The following is a 17,302-nucleotide window of genomic DNA, read 5'->3' on the forward strand; positions in this document are numbered from 1 at the left end:
CAACTCCTCTTTTCAGAGGTGCTTTTAGGGCCCGCACTAGGGCCTGCCTTTTTTACAATGAAAAAAGGTAAAAAGTCAAACATTTTAACAGCCTTGGACGTGCACCTTGACCCCATGGCCAAGGCACAACGTCAACAAGGCTGTCCCAATAACAATACACATGCGCCTCAACCCCAAGGCTGAAGCACATGGTCATTCAAACGCATGCATCATGCCCCCGAAGGGCCACAATGCATGGTCATACAATTGGGACCACTCCTCTCAATAGGAGTAAGACCCCTTGATCCACTGACAGGGAATTTACTCCTGTCAGGCAAGTTGCGCCCTGGCCACGAGCTTTTAGGGCCCGCTCGAAGGCCTGCCTTTTTTACGATGAAAAAAGGTAAAAAGTCAAACATTTGAACAGCCTTGGACGTGCACCTTGACCCCATGGCCAAGGCACAACGTCAACAAGGCTGTCCCAATAACATTACACATGCACCTCAACCCCAAGGCTGAAGCACATGGTCATTCAAACGCATGCATCATGACCCCAAAGGGCCACAATGCATGGTCATACAATAGCACCACTCCTCTCAATAGGAGTAAGACCCCATGATCCACTGACAGGGAATTTACTCCTGTCAGGTAAGTTGCGCCCTGGCCACGAGGGACCACGAGTGGTTTTAATGCAACGAGTATAAAAATACAAAACTGATTGGCCTTTTTATATCGCTCAGACATCACCACTGTGAACAGTCGTCATTTTTTTATTGATCAAATTTTAATTTTCAAAATATGCATTTGAACGGGCACATTTGACTCTATACGATAAATCAATCTATTTGTAAAATTTCTTAATTGTTCAATGCATTTTACGGCAAAATCCACGAAAATCGACTCGATCTCAAGGAATCTTATGACGTCACCACGCACACATGCGATTTTCAATTCCTGATTTTTTTCCCTACCTATACACCGTCCTATCAATGTCGCAGCTGTGTACATTTTACTTCGTAACAAAAATATATTTTTTAACTGTGTCAATGTTGACACAAACGAATACGTTCTTATGAACCCCATTTTACAATCTATAATCAAAATTTTTGTTTTATCGCCACACGATCGCCTGTGGTTGATCGAAACGGACACTCGCAGGTCCGCGTCAACAGCCCACGACGCTATTGAGCCAGCCGTGGGCGTGCGGTTCAGCATCTCGGCCGATCAATCCGATCGCGCTGAACGCGGCGCGTCGATCGTGAGCGGGTTTGTATGCTGAGTCCACGGCGCGTTTTTAATCATTCGGCCTCCGTTCACTCGATGCGCTTTCAAACGAAGGGTGGGGTTGGTGGGGGGGGGGGGGGGAGGGTAGGCAGAACAGCTGAAAAGTTGACACAATCCTAACAGCCATGTGCAAAGGTCATGGTCCTTGATTGGTCAAAAGATCATTCGGTGCAAAGCTTATTTTCAATTTAAAAACTCGCTTTTCATGCAATTGCTTAAGAGCTTAAATAAATGACGTTAGCCAAATTTGTTTGTATGTGTTTTTCCAATCTCTAAGATAAATTTAGGGTTCTTCGAACACCTTCAATGAAACCATTCGCTGCTACACCGCCTCAGATACTGCCGCTAAATTTATTCGTCTCCCGCCGCAAATAATGAAAGTTTGTACCGACGGAAGTTATTTTTACATACAATACACTCTCAATTTCATCAGCTAGCATATAAAATCAATTTTTTCCCAAATAAATCGTTTATATTTTATTTTTTTCGAAAATTTCAATTGGACCGGATGTCATATGTGATCACTTGACTATCGGCCATTTTCTTTCTGTATTTGTCTTGTGTCTGTATTTGTCTTGTATATTGACTCTATAGCAAATGCCAGAAGCAAGAGGGTGTCAGCAGAATACCAGAACGTCACCTCTAAAAACGTATACGTCATCCCATCTGAATGTACACTTTATCCAACCTTATAATACAACATAACTCCAGGCCGGCCAATCAACATATTGCACACAATGAAGCTCAGTGGATCTCCACGAGTACTTGCGTCACCTTCCCGAATCTCCCGTTGAGTCGACTCCATAATTTTCTGAATCAATTCCAGAGTTCTTCTGAATCAGGATTACTCACCAACCTTTAAATATATATTTTCCTCTCTTTTGTTTTTACTCTATTTTTTTTTTGATGCATCATTACGTATTATTCCTGACATCTAAACACGCAGAGGACACATGATGAAAGAATGAATCGGCAGGTTATTTTTGCATCGTGCTGCCAAGGTTGACAAAAGACAGGACTGCATTCATGCTTACCTTGATCACTTCGAGTTTGGGCTGTCTGTCTGTCAATCTTGTCCAGCTTGCAATTCGTACGGGCCACCAAATTGTTGTAGAATGATGAAGAAGAAGCTGTCTTCCAACACCTTTCAGGGAGGACCTCTCAAATGAGAATCAAGACGGCTTCAACTAAGTTCCACTGAGATTTATTCAAGCATCGTATGGAGAGAAAACCATTTCTACACACTTGAACATTTAGACGTCCAGGCACAGGAAGCACATAAAGCACAGAACGACGCGTCTCCACAGGCAATATGATTTTCTCTGTATCGCCCTTTGTGCAATCCCCTTAAATAAGCCCCGTCTCCTTTGATGTTGTTTACTTGAGATCCAGGGTCACTCACAAAAACTTGTTCAGGTCAATCTTTTTGGCAAAGGCAGTCTTCCAGGCGCCAGGAGTATCTGTTTGTCATCATGGAGTGACTCAGAAGTTGTTAAAGGTCAATCCTTTTGACCTGTACAGCCTCACTAATTGAGTACTGCATACCAACCCCATGCAAAGTCAACATTTTACCTCTGGACCTTTCACGGAGGTGACAATGGTCATTTTACAGATAACTGATTGCCGTCTTGGTGCCATATGCATTCCCTTGCTCAGACTGCATGCTTTGAGAACACATTTTAGGAATTCAAATTGAAATGCAATTTAACTATTTTGGCAATAAATCGCCTAATGTCCTTTATAATTCCACAGATCCAAGGTCAGATGTCATGTCAGGTAAAAATGTGATAAATTGAGAACAGCTGAATGGATTTAAAGCAAACTTGGTACAAGTATTATAATGATGTAATAATGTGGGCGGAGGCATATCTGTCGACGTCGTGAAGTCAGTGTCGTTCAAGTATTTTTATGCCTCTGCAGCCAAAGGCCAGAAGCATTACCTGTGTTTCTAGTTCAAATAGAATTAAATACATGAACACCGTTGAACACAAATCACCTTCCTGTTACTTCCAATAACCTACAGTTTAGCAGTACTTGAACATGTCAAATAGGGTGGTGAATAAGGGTGATGTCGAATACTGCTTTAATAGTGCTTAACATACAGAATTTTTCTTTTTAACAATCTTTAACTTCATTATCATATTTAAAATGAAGTACACATTCCATGAAGTAATATGTTCTATGAACTCTCGAGATGGTTCATAATCTCATTGACTTGCCAAAGACTGACGCTGATTTGCATGCAGGTGATGTCGATCCTGTAAATGTGGGAGGCAGACAGCACAATGATTCATCTGTCACAGAAGATTCAAAATGTGCTTCTGCAAAGGAAGGTTCAGATGATATTCACATGACAAACGGAAGTGCATCCTGCTTAGCAGCTGGCAAGTGGAAATGTAAAAATTAATTAACATACAATATTTTGTGTTGAGAAAATATATAATTTTTGGAAAAGAGTGAAATATTTTTCATTTTGATTTTGATAAAAAAGAAGAATGTTGTGTTCTTTGTTTCTGCAGAACAATCAAGAAGTAATATGGGACAAATAAGGTCCAGTCGCAGCTTGACAGTGAGGAAGAAAGCTTTTTTGAAGAAACAATCACGAGATCAAGACTCACTTCCTATAACATACAGGTGCATGTCTGGGCCTCGCAACACCAAGATTAATATTAAATTAAACAAACTCAAAAAGGCTCTTGAATGGCAAATATGTTATAAGTGTCATGTGTGCAGAATGGATTTTGCTTCAATGAGTAACATCAAAATACATATGAGGATCCACACTGGAAAACACCCTCACAAGTGCTCTATCTGTGATGAAGGTTTCTCTCAAAAAGGCAATTTGAAATCACATATGAGGATCCATACAGGAGGGTGACCTCACAAATGCTCAATATGTGATGAAGGTTTCTCTCTAAAAGGCGATTTGAAATTACATATGAGGATCCATACAGGAGAGCGACTTAAACAAATGCTCTATATGTGACAAAGGTTTCTCCAATAAAGGTGATTTGAAAAAACATATGAGGATACATACAGGAGAGCGACCTTACAAATGCTCGATATGTGACAAAGGTTTCTCTGATAAAGGCCATTTGAAATCACATATGAGGATCCATTCAGGAGAGCGACCTTACAAATGCTCGATATGTGACAAAGGTTTCTCTGATAAAGGCCATTTGAAATCACATATGAGGATCCATTCAGGAGAGCGACCTTACAAATGCTCGATATGTGACAAAGGTTTCTCTCACAACATCAGTTTGAATACACATGTGAGGATCCATACAGGAAAACATCCTCACAAATGCTCGATATGTGATAAAGGTTTCTCTCAAAAAGGCAATTCGAAATTACATATGAGGATCCACACAGGAGAGCGTCCGCACAAATGCTCGATATGTGACAAAGGTTTCTCCAATAAAGGTGATTTGAAATTACATATGAGGATCCATACAGGAGAGCATCCTTTCAAATGCTCGATATGTGATAAAGGTTTCTCTCATAGCGGCAGTTTGAAATTACATATGACGATCCATACAGGAGAGCGTCCTTTCAAATGCACGATATGTGGTAAAGGTTTGTCTCAAAAAGTCCATTTGGAATTACACATGAGGATCCATACAGGAGAGCAACCCCACAAATGCTCAATATGTGATAAAGGTTTCTCCCATAGTGGCAGTTTGAAATCACATTTGAGGATCCATTCAGGAGAGCGACCCCACAAATGCTCGATATGTGACAAAGGTTTCTCTCATCGCAGCAGTTTTAAATTACATATGAGGATCCATACAGGAGAGCGACCACTCAAATGCTCAATGTGTGAAAAATGTTTCTCTCATAGCGGCAGTTTGAAATTACATATGAGGATCCATACAGGAGAGCGTCTGCACAAATGCTCAACAACAACAACAGGCATTTTAGGTAATTTTCCCTGTGAGAGCGGAAGTTAGCATTGCAGGCCCCATGACGATGTTCTCCATTTTGCCCTATTTTCTGCATCTCCCCTTGTTAACCCCTTTGACAGCATTTCTTCTTCCAGCTCCTTTAGCCAAGTCTTTATCTGTCTTCCCCGTCCTCTACTTCCTTCTACATTCATTTCCATCACTCTTCTCAACCATTCACTTTCATCCTTCCTCAATGCATGACCAAAACATCTCAAGCTGTTCTCTTCACAAGATCCATCACAGGCTCTATTCCCATCATCTTTCACAATTCATCATTTGGCTTCCTCTCTCTGAACGATACTCCACACATCCACCAAACCATTCGCATTTCCACCCTTTCCAGCCTTTGTTGCTGCTCTACGTTCATTACCGATGTTTCGCTCCCATAAATCATAACACTTCTCACACAGGCAGGATACACCGTTCCCTTCAGCTTTAACGATACTCCCCTCCTCGTCAGCACGCCACTCAGTTCCCAAAACTTCTTCCATGCACTTCTCACTCTGGCAACCGTTGCCGAGTATGGTCTACCTTTTCCATTCAACATGTCTCCTGGGCAGCAAAATGTTTTCACACCTTCGGTCTCCAAGATCCAACTCAACATTTCCTCCATCAGCAGCTTCCTCTGTGCACACCTTCCACTTTTATGTAGCTGCCACACTGGTTAATGACCTTCTCAGACCACTACATTTTTGATGAACCCACTCTCAGTGCACATTGTACATTGAATGGATTGCACTCTGACGCCCTACCTGCACATAGCACATAGCCACTTCCCAGTTCCTTCCACTTCACCACATGCTTTACCACTTGCCATCACCTTCGTTTTCCCGATATTCACCATCAGACCTTTTGTCTCCATACATTCCTTCCATTTGTTCATCTTCTTCAGTCCATCCATACTTTCTGCAATCAACACCAGATCATCTGCATACAACATCTCCCATGGTAAACCCTCCTTTACATTCTGAGCCAGCACCTGCATCACAGCTACAAATAGTAGTGGACTTAGTACCGACCCCTGATGCACTCCCACCTTCACCTCAAACTCACCACTGTTCCCGTCCTTCGTCCTCACAGCTGTGCGCGCTCTTTCGTACATTGCCAACACGACTCTGATCAACCATTCCTCTAATCCTAACTTCCTCAATGCCCATGTCACTAATTCGTGTGGAACACTATTGAATGCTTTCTCCAGATCAACAAACCCAAGAAACAACTTCTTCCTCTTCTCCATGTACTTCTCCTGCAACTGCCTTACAATAAAGAGCGTGTCTGTTGTTCCTCTTCCTGGCATAAATCCAACCTGCATTTCGTCAATCCTCTCTTTCTTCCTTATCCTCTCCAACACCCTTTCCAATACCTTCATTCCATGCTCCAATAACTTTATTGATTGATATGAGCCACAGTCCAGAGGGTCACTTATCCCCTTGTATAGAGGGACCAGGGACTCAGGTCCCAATCCACTGGAATGCAGCCTTCTTTCACCACCAGATTACAGGTCTCTGTCATTCTCTTCAGACTCCAACTTGCTGCTGCCGTCAACATATCTCCCACAACTCCCGTCGGTCCTCCTGCTTTTCTACTCCTCATTGCTTTTATCGCTCCCTCAACTTCCTTCTCAGTTATCTTCTCTGCCGGTCCTAAAACTGGGTTACTCTCGATGTTGCCGTCTCCTTCTTTCTCTGCATTCAACAGCATTTCCATATATCTATTCCATCGGGGTCCACAACAATTTGCCCCACTTCATCCTTCAAGCAACTCACCCCCATCACATTGCACCTCTCTTTCGCGATCTCCTTTGCAATCCTGAATACCGCGCTCTGGCCCTCTTCCTTATCGAAGCGTTCTCCGAACATTTTCCTGCATTCTTCCTGTGCCTTTGCTACCTTTTTTTTTTCAGCCTTCTTGGCTGCCTTATCACTTTCATGCTCTGCCTTTTCTGCCCCCGTACCCTTCACCCTCTGCCACTCCTTGAACTTCTTCCTCTTCTTGTCAGTCCTCTTTCCAACTTCATCATCCCACCACCATGTTTTTGAGTGCCTTGGTGGTCCTTTAGCCCATCCACATTCATCACCAAAGGCTCCCAACAGACTATCTTTCATTGACATCCAACCACTTTCAAGCTCAACCACTTCATCCCCTGCCATACTCAGCCTCTCTTTTAATGCCTCCCTCACTGTCACCTCTTTCAACATCCACACCTACATTCTCGGTTGGTACTTCACCCGCCGAGCTCTCCTCGCACCTTTCACCCTTATGTCGAAGACAACCAAGTGGTGCTGTGAAACAGCCTCCTCCCCCGGGATCAACTTTGTGTCCCGGAGGTGCCCGTCTCGCCTACGCACCATCAGGTCGTCAACGGTTGTCGTCGACACACCTGACATGTATGTAACAAGCTTATTATCCGCTTTCTGGGACTGAGTATTACAAATCGACAAACCATCACCATCAGCAAACCCCAAAATCCTTTCACCTTCTCCATTCCTCACACCATATCCGTAACCCCCATGAACTCCCTCAAAACCATCTATACTCCTTCCTACATGTCCATTTGGGTCTCCTCCTACCACAACAACTTCCTCATCTTTTACTTTTTCCAGCAGCTTCTCTATTGCACACCAGAACATGACCTTCTCTTCATCGCTCCGACCGACCTGTGGAGCATATCCCGTGATGACATTCACCAAGAGCTTTTCAATCATCATTCTCACCATCATCACCCTTTCACTCACTCTAGTCAAACTCACCACACTGTCTACAAACTCCTCAGAAAACAGGTCACCAACACCATGCATGCCTTCCGGGCACCCTTGCCACACAAACTTGTATTTCTGTCCCTGCCTGCCCTTCACCATTCTCACACCACTCCCCTTCCATCTCGTCTCCTGCACACAACGTATGTCCACTCTTCTTCTGACTAATACTTCCACCACTTCTCCTGATGTCCCTGTCATTGTCCTGACATTCCATGTCCCAAACCTCAGAAACAGATCTCCACATGGGGCATCAGACGTTTCGTTGTCATAAATGGATTGATTTCCAACCTTGCTTCGATCGGGTTCCCCATCTTGATTTTGACGAGAGGGAGTGAGGTCCCCCATGGGCTACTTCGGGCTGTACCCTGCTCATATGAAATTGTCATTGTCATGGATCCATTTTCGAGGCAGTGTTTTATGGCTGGCTGCCCTTTCTGACGCCAACCACTTTTAGTCGCCTCTTATGACACGCAGGGATATGGTGTACCTATTCTAAACCTGGGTGCACACCAGTATAAAATCCTCACAAATGCTCGACATGTGATATATGATGATGCTCGATAAGGTCCTCACAAATGCTCGATTTGTGATAAAGGTTTCTCTCATAGCTGCAGTTTGAAATTACATATGAGGATCCATACAAAAATGCGTCCTTTCAAATGCTCTATGTGATAACGGTTTCTCTCAAAAAGGCTATTTGAAATCATATATGAGGATCCATACAGGAGAACGACCCCACAAATGCTCCATGTGATGAAGGTTTCTCTCAAAACAGCGATTTGAAATTGCATAAGAGGATCAATGAAGGAGAGCAACCTTACAAATGCTCAATATGTGATAAAGGTTTCTCTCTAAACGACAATTTGAAATTACATAAGAGGATCCATGCTGGAGAGCATCCTTAAAACTGCTCGATTTGTGATAAAGGTTCCTCTCAAAACAACAATTTGAAATTACATATGAAGATCCATGCATGAGAACTGAAATCTGAAATACCAAACAAATATTGTTGGCAAAAGGTTTGCTGAAAAGGGTTTGTTAAATTCGCATAGCATTACCCATACTGGCTTGTACGTGCCCCCCTTGTAAGCGATCCTCAGCAGTCGGCAAGGTATTCAGTGAACCAGTATGGAGAAAGCTGTACGCATTCACGATAGCCCTTTGAGCATATACCTTGTAAGCACAACTCCTCAGTGTACCATCTGTAACCCCTGATAACCATCCAGCACCCCGAACCCCGTGATGAAAGCCATACGACTGGTTGTCACCAGAATGTCCACCACAATGACTGCAAATGTGTCAGAAGATAACGAGAATCTCAAAATTCGAACCCCATCTGCGTCCTCAAACGAAGTTTAAAGAAAATAAAAAATAATGTAAAATTTATTAATTTATTTCTCAATATCCTCATAATGGAGCATTGTTGAAAAATTGAAACCAAAAACTCAAATGATAACAGAACTTAATCTCTCAATCTGATCTTGCATCTCATCATGCTTCTTTCAGGGTCTTCCTGAGGTTGCCAGTTTGTAATTCTTGTTTCTGTCCTTGCCATGTATCCAGTCAAGTTCCATTTGAGTTTTTTGATTGTGACCAGTGTTTAGGAATTTTGTTTTCCATCTGATTTCGTTGTTTTGCTTGTCCCTTTTTGGTTTTGCTCAGATGGCATCTTTCCATGGCAGTTTGAACATGAATTTTTACACAATATTTGCTGTTGTCATTGTTTTATTGCCATGTGCGATATGGGGAGAACACCCTTGTTGTAAAATTGATCATCAGAAGAAGACTTCTGCTTATGATTTTCATGAAACTTGGATTGTGAAGGGTTTCACAATAAAGAGAGGTCCTTAAAGCACAAATGCAGTGTCTGTGTTATTGTGAATATGTATTGGCACATTATGATAAATTATCTGTCTTTGGGGAGTTTGGAGCTGTCCATATCCCTATAAGTAATCCCGATCAAACTGAGAGTTGTTCACCAAACCAGTTGAAAGCCTCCAAGCAGCTCAGTTGCACAAGTCTTAACGTGGAAGGCCACACAACTAGTTGCTTAACCATTTTTCTCAACATCAATGACAATGCGTTGTTAATGGGAGGAATACATTTGAACACAGAGGGGAACTCACCCCCTCCCTCTTATCTCTCTCATCTCTCTCATCAATTCTCTCATCTCCTTTTACTGACCAGGTTGGAGTTCCTCAAGGCAGTGTTCTGGGACCTGTGCTTTTTCTAATCTTCATCAGTGATCTTTCTGACTCTCTGGAAAATCTTTATCTTTTTACTGATGACTCCACCTTCTGCCGTTCCATCTCTCATCCTTCAGATCGACAGTTCCGGGCAAAAAGCAGCGTCTTAACTCTCTGCAGACTTGGACAAAAATTACGAGCTGCTCAATCACATTGAATATGTGTTTCAATCCTGACAAATCTTACACTCTCACCTTGTCTCTCCAAAAAGAGCGTCTGGGAGACCCTCACATCTCGTCGCTCAACAACCCTCTTTGAAGAGGTTTCTATCACTGAAGCTTTTTGGTTTCACTATCTGCAGTGATCTTCCTGGGAAAGCCACATGTCTAAGCTGACCTCCAAAGCCAGTTGCCAACTGGGCATCTTCCATCCTGCAAAGTCCTGCCTCGGCACTGCTGAGCTGCTCACCCCCAACAAAGCTTTCATCTGCAGTTTGAGGGAGTATACCTAGTGTGGCTCCATGCTGTAGAAACCAAATCATTTATGATTGTTGGTACCTCCCACGATTAATCTGATTATGAGGGCCTTTCACTCTCTCACAAAAGGGAGGTTGGTGGTCATTCTATCTTCTATCGACTCCTCTACGGCTTTGTAACCCCTGCTCTGACTGTTCTGTCTCCCTAATTTTCCCACAGGGTGCACAAGGTCTGCCTGCAGTAAGCCTCTTCCGGTGAAACTACCACAATAAAGACTCTCTGCTCACCTTCACTCCTTCATTCCTCTCTTTCCACCTGTGGAACAAAATTCCACACTCCACACTCTTCAATCCCACTCCTACTTCCAGGTCTTTAAAACAGGTGTTCAGCACCATCTCATATCTTTCTCCATCCAAAACCTTGATATTTTCTTCCCGCGTTAATCTATCTTAAATCCACCTTCCTCAAATTCCAATTTCTTTCCTGAATAAAACATCCCTGTCATGTCCATCGTGTTTATCCCATAGACTCCACCCCTGCTCTCTCTCTTTCACTGATCTCCTGATGTCCCTGTTCCCTACTGTTGTTGTACTTCCCTCTCTCTCCTCCTCCTCTTGTCTCCCATTGCCCTTATTATATATTCCATGAGTTAGCTCTCATAGGAGCCGAGACCAAGTATACAAAGAAGGTTTCACTGTCTCCCCCTTCTGACCAGCACTGTTCTTGGTCAGTTTCTCACAGTGTGTGTGTTTTCACGTGCAGGTGGATGAGAACGAACATGAGGGATATTTGTTGTTTTCCCAGGAAGAGTTTGAGTATGGTGACGGCCTGCACACATGGAAACTGGTTCCTCCTCTCGATTCCACACAGTCTGGTTGACTGTATATATTTGTGATCGGCTCAGTTCTGGAAATAAAGAAATGAATGACTCCATTGGTACTACTATATCTAACCATCAACTCTGAAATTACGTTTAATCCAATTATTAGGTCCATTTTTAAACCGTTTTTAACTCAACTGGACTACGTCCAGCTGAGTTTTTGTCGACACCCAGTGTCCGTCGTTCGTCGTCTGTCCGTCTGTCTGTTGTCTGTAAACAATTCGACGTCTACGCTCTAAAAGTCACAAATATGGATAAAATTTGATGAAACTTGTTATGCAGCATCTTTAAGACATAAACTAGTTTGGGATTGCATTTGGGCGTTGCACCCCTAAAAATGGGCGTGGCAGGGTGGCCATATTGCAAAATCAATTTTTGTCAATCTGGTACTTCCTCATGTAGATAGAAGGCTGAAACTTGGTGTGTAGACAGTATGTAACAAACCTCAACACATAATATTCTAACCATATTGATATAGACCAGTTGAGGTCAGGTTCCCTGGAACCTCTAGTTAAGCTTAAACTCTGCTTCAAAACATTCTTCAAATGGAATGGGGCTTCCATTTTCAGCCTTTAATCAATCCATCCTGTAGGATTTCTTCCACTGGTCTTACAACGGTGTCTGGCAAGTTATCTTGTAGCCAGTCTCTACTTGCTTTGCTTACCTGGGAACCAGTATCCCAAAGGGCCTGACCCTCAATGCCATTGAGTTTACAGTGCATTATGGGTAAAACGTAGTCATGCACTGACGAACATCGACATTATTTAATGGTCAATCAGCAAAACTGAAACGGTGATTTCTTTTGAAAATTGGAGACAATTTCCTTTATATTTTATCTTTCGATCCCAACTTTGCTGCCTTCCTCACTGAGGGTGTCACCTGGGAGAAGAAGAGCAGAGCGTTCCACTTTCATGGACTCGATGATTATGGCAATATCCCCGCTGAGCAGCGTCGAACTGCCCAGCAGAAAACTACCGTTCTGGAACTTATGCTTGGTCAAATTGCAAACTACTGCCCTGTGATATCCCGTAACACTATAGTCCGAAACTTTGGGTCCTTGACTTTATACAGAATAGAACTTATAGTCAGGTTCACTATGTCAATAAATTATATTTCGTTCAAAATCATGGTAGATTAGCAAACCTATACATTTTTGGAAAGGTTATAGCATAAGGAAACTAAAAATCAATGTTTGCATTTGGAGAGATATCTGTATGGCGGCCATTTTGGGAATCCAAAATGGCGGCCATACAGGTATCACCGCAAATGTAAACATTGATTTTCAGATTTTCGATGTAATAACGTTTCCAAAAATGTATCGGTTTGCTAATCTACCATGATTTTGAACGAAAAAACATAGTGAACCTGACTAGTCAGGTTCACTGTGTTAACAAATATAATTTCGTTCAACATTTTGGGAGATTAGCAAACCTGTACATTTTTGGAATCATCAGAGCGTGGAGAATCCGAAAATCAATGTTGGCATTTGCACAGACACCTGCATGGCCGCCATTTTGGATTTTCAAAATGGCCACCATAAAATACATATTTTGCGCTATCTCGGCTTCTAGTCAACCTAGAAACTTCATTAAATATGCTAATCCTATGTTTTCTGGGTCAAGGAATCCAATAAAGGCCTCAAAATAGTCCGCAGGGTTATAGAAAAGCAACAAACAAAGGTAATTGAAAACCATTGTCTTTATATTTGTGATATAACTGTATAACATAATACATGATATTGCAAGTCCTTTGAAGTTATAGGTATGGGTTTATAAAGCAAGAAAGCAGCCTTGTTAGTATCAGATGGAACTATAAGTCCTATACACAGGATCTACTTGGTCTATACCGTTCAGGAATATGCTTTTACACATCTTCATCACTGTCCTCAGTGTCATTTTCGCAAAGGTGTCGACGCAAATGCAAACATTAATTTTTGGATTCCTCATGCTCTGAATATTCCAAAAATGTATAGTTTTGCTAATCTACCAAAATTTTGAACGAAAAAACATAGTGAACCTGACTATTAGGTGGTTAAAATCAATAACAGATACTCTAAATGCCTAAGTATTAGCACAGGAGCACCTCAAGGATGTATGCTATCTCCTCTCATGTACTCTATGTATACAAATGACTGCATCTCCATTCAGGACTCTGTCAGAATGTTCAAGTTCGCAGATGACAGGACAGTTGTGGGCCTCATCTCCTCTGGTGATGAATCAGCCCACCACGCCAAAATCTCCCTCATGGTAAACTGGTGTCACAACAACAATCTACAGCTGTCCATCACGAAAACCAAAGAGATGGTTGTGGACTTCAGGAGGGACGAGATGGAGATTTCGCCTCTGGTCATCAACGGCCAAGTGGTGGAGCAGGTATGCAACTTTAAGTTTCTCAGCACCACCATCTCCTCCTCTCTGAAGTGGGAGAATAACACCATCTCTATCGTAAAAAGGGCCCACCAGTGACTATTCTTTCTGAGGCAACTCAGGAAGTTCAGAGTGTCAAGGGAGGGCATACTCCAGTTTTATCACGCTGTCATTGAATCCACACTTACCTTCTCAATAACTGTTTGGTTCAGCAGTATCACAGCCCAGGAAAAAAAGGAGTTGGACAAAGTAATACGTATACCGCGTTCAAAATCATTGGAACTGACCTGCCCTATCTATCCTACATCCACGAGTCCCGAATGCATAAGGTTGGCTTGAATATCTTTAAGGATGGTTCTCATCCAACCAACCCCCTGTTCGAACTCCTACCCTCAGGGAAAAGACTCAGAGCCCTCCAGGTTCATGAACGGTACCCATGCTACTGCCATCCACATTCTGAATGCACAGTACCACTCCTATAACTATTAACTACTCATGAGCTTATAATGCATTTGGCACTTTAGCTACAGGCCATTTAAATGCTCTTATATGCATCTTATAATGTATACTATGAGCACTGCATGTTTGGATGTTTACCATACTTTATTCATGTGTGTTTTTTTTTGTTGTTGAACTTTTAGTGTATACAACGACCAATGAATGTTTGGAGGTTTACCATGCCCCATTCTTGTTTTTTTGGCTAAAAGAGCACACACTACCTCAAATTCCTAAAAACTGTCAAGTTGATGTGGTAATAAAATATTGAATCTTGATATGCATGTATACCAGATCCGCAATGGGAATGCCTGGATCAGAAACGGCTCTTGAAGAACTCACATGCTGCGTCCTTGGTGATCTCTTGGAGAAGGGAACCGTTGCCAAGTTCGCGACGACCTCTATGGTGGTGGCAGCACATTGGATGAGGCTCTTCCAAAACTGGTGAATGGTTTTGCATGCCCTGTATAAATGTCGACTCCGCCTATTTGATCCAAAGACTGTTATATGCCCGAAGAGCACTACCATCTTGGGCTGGATCTAGTCTAATGGTACTATCCAGACCAGCACACATCGCGTGGCTACTCTCTCCATGTGCTCGGCTCCTGAGAAGGTCAAAGGAATGAGATCTTTTATTGGGGCATATAAGGTTCAGGCTCGTGTTATCCCTTGCTGTTCAACACTGCTATCCCCCTTGGATGATGATGTGGCCGGATGCCAAACACTGGACAGAGTTATGTGGACTGACAAGTTGCATGATGCCTTCCGCAGAGCCCAAGCCGCTCTTACTTCAACCCATACTGTTGTTCTTCCTCGTCCGAATGATCAGTTGTGGATTGTAACAGACGGTTCAGTAAAACAACATAGTATTGGATCGACTTTGTACGTAACACGCATTGGAAGACCTCACCTGGTGGGTTTCTTTAGTGTGAAATTACGTGGACGCCAACCTACCTGGTTGCCTTGTGAGGTGGAGGCTCTTTCCATTACCACCTGGGTAAAACACTTCAGTCCCTTTATTATCCAGTCTAAGCATGACGCTTCCATCCTCACTGATAGCAAGCCGTGCGTACAAGCGTACGGGAAGCTGTGTCGTGGTGAGTTCTCTGCGAGCCCTCGTATATCCTCATTCCTGTCCACTGTCAGCTGGTATCAGGCAACTGTTCGTCACCTTGCAGTGTCCACCAACATTCCATCTGATTTTGCCATGCGCAATGCCCCGAACTGCACTGATACCACCTGTCAGATTTGTGCCTTCATTAGAAGCGAAGAGGAATCCGTAGTCCTGCATATATCAGCTCAGGACATTATTTCCGGTCGTGCCAAACTGCTCTTCACCAACAGAGCGGCTTGGTTGGCAGTGCAGGTGTAGTGCACAGACTTAAGGTGGACTCATGCCCACCTCGTTCAGGGCACCCATCCATCAATGAAAGCCACCAACATCAAGGATGTCAAACGATACCTCCAGGTCGTTTTAGTGTCCAAAGATGGCCTAGTAGTAGTTGGTCATAACGAGCCCCTGTCCTCAGCACATGAGTGCATCATTGTCCTACGTTAGGTACTCGATGGCCTACTAACAGCACGACACATTCAGTTGGATCACCCGAGTCGTTATCATCTTAGTTCCGTCATTCACCGCTGTTTCTACGCTCTCGACTTGGATGGAGCAGTTGATCAGGTGACCTCCAAGTGCCACCAGTGAGCTGCTTTGTGCAACACACCCCACACCATCATCAAACAGTCCACTGGAGACCCTCCTGTTGCCACCAGTGAGCTGCATTGCGCAACACAACCCACACCATCATCAAATAGTCCACTGGAGACCTTCCTGGTGCAGTCGGTGTGTCCTTCGCAGCAGATTCGCAGCAGATGTAATCAAATGCAATCACCAGTTGATTCTTGTATTGTGAGAATGTACCTCCTATTACACTACATCATGTATCGTGGACAATGCAATGATCAACCCAGCACACTCCGCGATAACTTGGTCCGTTTTTGCAGAGAGCTCCGGCCATTGGATGGTGCATCTGCTGTCATCCGCACCGATCCGGCCTCCGGCTTCACACATTTGGTTCATGACGAGTTTCTTAAACATCATCGCATGTGCATTGAGATTGGTCGCATTAAAAATCCCAACAAGAATCCCGTCGCAGAGAAGGCAGTTCGTGAACTTGAGGGTGAACTTTCACTACAGGAGCCGATGGGAGGACCAGCAACCCCACTCACCCTCGCACTGGGCACTGCCAGTCTGAATTCACGAATTCGTGCCCGGGGCCTCTCAGCCCGTGAGATGTGGTGCCAGCGGGATCAGTTCACAAATCGACAAATCCCATTCTCTGACCTGCAAATCATAGAAACCCAACACCAGCTTTGTTCTTCAAACCACCCATTTAGTGAGAAGTCCAAGGCGCCCAAGGGGTCTGTCAGGCCCAACATGTTGGTGGAAGTTGGTGATTTAGTCTCCCTGTACTCTGACCGTAACAAGTCATGTGCAAGAAACCGCTACCTCGTTTCGGCCATCGATGGACCCTGCTGTAACATACGCAAGTTTTTAGGATCCCGATTGAGGAGTGCAGCGGATCGGATCAAAAAAATCAGAATGCCACAACATATCCAAGTACTGGGAAGATATGCTTGCACTTTCTCACAATGGGGTACATAGAGGTTCTCTGTTCACTGAAGACATTTGCCTCCAACCAACATCAAAACCACCAGACCCCCCATATATCCACTATGAGCTGTATCACCTGCCGACAGTTCTGAATCCTTACCAATCCCTATCAGCCAAGCACCGGATCACATCTCCGTTACACCCCCAAAGCTTAACACCCGTTAACCAGATCACTCCCAATCTGTTGAGGCCATCGGTGACACCAGTGTGGATCATCCAACAATGTCTCCAAGCGACTGTGCACCAAGATGCTCCAGCC

At 43.5% G+C, this 17,302-nt stretch overlaps 2 long non-coding RNA genes across 3 annotated transcripts in view; both read left to right on the plus strand.

Moving 5' to 3' along the window:
• LOC144889694 (uncharacterized) overlaps positions 1-17,302 on the plus strand; it is a 798,143-nt gene that overhangs the window by 114,313 nt on the left and 666,528 nt on the right. The gene's annotated exons all lie outside the window — the stretch shown is intronic.
• LOC137418622 (uncharacterized) lies at positions 1,099-11,506 on the plus strand. 2 transcript variants are annotated; one of them, XR_013621967.1, is made up of 4 exons: positions 1,099-1,245; positions 3,510-3,647; positions 3,783-3,897; positions 9,632-9,828. It is a non-coding gene; the product is annotated as an uncharacterized LOC137418622 (long non-coding RNA). The 2 variants fall into 2 exon arrangements; XR_013621968.1 differs by lacking the exon at positions 9,632-9,828 and adding an exon at positions 11,436-11,506 and having other exon boundaries at positions 1,121-1,245.

The sequence above is a fragment of the Myxine glutinosa genome, chromosome 1 (genome assembly GCF_964187855.1).
Source record: "Myxine glutinosa chromosome 1, kmMyxGlut1.1, whole genome shotgun sequence".
In the NCBI taxonomy this organism is placed as follows: Eukaryota; Metazoa; Chordata; class Myxini; order Myxiniformes; family Myxinidae; genus Myxine; species Myxine glutinosa.